Genomic DNA, 2,500 nt, shown 5'->3' with positions numbered 1-2,500 from the left:
CGCGGCAAGTAGGCTCCGATAATGATGTCAACAAGAAAGAAGCGTGACATGCAGTCAGGTAAACGTCTGTCGACACAACCACACACTGAAGCCCGGCGGGGACTGTCTTGTCTGTAATAGCCCTGTTCTTTCTCTCACTGCCGCTGTTGTCATAAGAAATGAGCGACAGAAGTGACTTCAAACTGGGATCACCTCGACCTGGAACACACGAGGAGGTGTGAGGGCTCCATCTGCTGAGGACGGCGCGGTAATGACCTCATCTGGCAGGTCTGAATGTAGGAAATTTCCAAAAAAAAACAACGGTCATGCTCAATGTTAAGGCCCTACAACAAGTTTCCAGTCAGTGACAATATTGAAACCGTGCTAACCACCAACCCTAACCCTTACCCTAACCCTAAACAAATGGAATATATGAGTGTGATGTGTGTCTCATGTGTTTTCGTTTTAAGTCTACTGTCGGGGCTCATTGAAACGTGCGTCTTGTTATTTGGGTGTCAACTCTCTACACTGGAAAGCCTCTGCCCTTATCTGGGCCCTTGTACCTTCTCTAAACCCCAACTTGCTCGTGTTGTTATTAAAAACAACAACGCTGTCCATATGTGTCTGGAAGGCCTGTATCAGAGATGAGGGGGCAGGGGGTGGGCAATAGACACGCAAATCACACCTAGTCCTCCTTGATTTACATTAATTATAGGTACATGGCGTTATTCAGCACGACTCAAACGTACCAACAGGTGCAGTGTGCAGATTGGTGAACACACCGAACACAGAAACTGCAAACAAAACGTGCTGGGGATGGCCGGGGACACTGCCCCGCCAACAAAACACACGTCGGGAGCAGGACTTCAAGGTGAAGTCTCAGTGGCCGGTGTGTGGAGCCAACTGCAATCTTCCCCTGCAGTCACAGGAAGCTAAGAGGAATGCAGTCCAGCAGAGGAGCTGCGGCCGCTGTGATGGCAGCAGCAGCCGTTAGACAACCTGGCCCTCTGCCAGGGAGAGCCGAGAGGGACGACGACAGAGGAAGAGGAGGGAAGGGCCACGGATGGCCCCCTGGACCCATTCCAGGTAAAGGGGAGTTAGGGTTCCATTGGCATGAAGAGCAGAAGAAGAAGAAGAAGAAGAAGAAGAAGAAGAAGAGGAGGATGAAAACAGCCATCAGAAAAGTGCTCTTCCACCCATTAATGTAATTAATGTAATGTTGAAAGTCTCTTTGAATAAAAGTCGGCAAAAGGAGTCGGTGTGTGTGTGTGTGTGTGTTTGTGTGTGTGTGTGTGTGTGTGTGTGTGTGTATGTGCGTGTACATGTGCTTGTATGCATATCTGTGTGTGTGTGTGTGTGTGTGTGTGTGCTTGTGCATGCACAGTAAATGAAAGAGCAAAGGAAATATGAGGGCACATTGTTTTGATTTGTGGAATGCGCCCCATTCTCTGGTGACGGGTAACGGCGGGGGTCGCACACCGGACAGAACACCACACTGTTCTCCTCTTTGGGGGTCCTTCCTCACCCCCAAACCACACACACAGCACAGACATTCACAAACACACAGACACACACACACACACACACACACACACACACACACACACACACACACACACACACACACACACACACGCGCACACGCACACACACACACACACACACACACACACACACACACACACGCGCGCACACGCACACACACACACACACACACACACACACACACACACACACACACACACACACCAACCCAATCAAGAGACACACATGCACAATTGCAGAAACACACACACAACCACCCAAACACATGCACGTGCAGAAAAACATACACACACACACAAACGTATCGTCAACATTAAGGTAGAGGCCCTTTGTGAGCGACTAGGTTGTCCAACTGATAACTGCATAGCCTCATTTGGCAATGACAAATGTAACTGTGGGGGGGGGGGGGGGGGTCTGTTTGTCCCTGCAGTCTATAAAAGTGTTTCCATTCCGCTGAACAGGCTTTAAGTTAACCCACACAGCATAGAGATAGCGTCTGGTACTGCACTGGGTTCTCTGGAATTGAAGCAGAGATGTGGGGGCGCCCGCGCTGCTGCCGCTGCCGCTAGACGCCTGGAGAAAGGTCACGGACAGCGCGTCGCACGCCGCTCTGCCTGCTGCTTTGATCCACACGCACAACACGTTTATTACTCTGATGACAAACACATGGGTTTTGTCAACCGTTTGTCTTGAAGTGAATAATGTATTAGAAGAAAGGGTTTTCAACAGCAATAAAATCGTTTCAAGTAGGTGTATTAGGCTAACCCTAACTTTCCCTGTTAGCAATTCATCAGTTCACCTGTTCACTGCCTCAATGAGCTTTTAAATCTCACACACAAGTTGGATATTTTCAATCACTTGAAGATTTTGATTTCATATCATTGTATCGTAATCTTTAGCAAATAATTAAATAATTCGATATATTCCCGGCATTTTACTATAACCTTTTCTTTATATTTAGTTAAACTAGCCTTTT

The 2,500-nt window shown here is 48.1% G+C and overlaps 1 protein-coding gene across 1 annotated transcript in view; it reads right to left on the bottom strand.

Moving 5' to 3' along the window:
• The window catches only part of hdac7a (histone deacetylase 7a), a 42,707-nt gene extending 41,398 nt beyond the window's left edge, over nucleotides 1–1,309 (bottom strand). The window contains exon 1 of the mRNA XM_060070118.1: nucleotides 1–1,309. This exon is cut by the window's left edge and continues 246 nt beyond it. The gene's annotated coding sequence lies outside the window, so the exon portion shown is untranslated.
• Nucleotides 1,310–2,500: the final 1,191 nt, after the last annotated feature.

This window comes from Gadus macrocephalus, chromosome 13 (genome assembly GCF_031168955.1).
Source record: "Gadus macrocephalus chromosome 13, ASM3116895v1".
Lineage (NCBI taxonomy): Eukaryota > Metazoa > Chordata > Actinopteri > Gadiformes > Gadidae > Gadus > Gadus macrocephalus.
The sequence above is the reverse complement of the archived record's forward strand: the minus strand, read 5'-3'. Positions and strand labels throughout refer to the sequence as shown.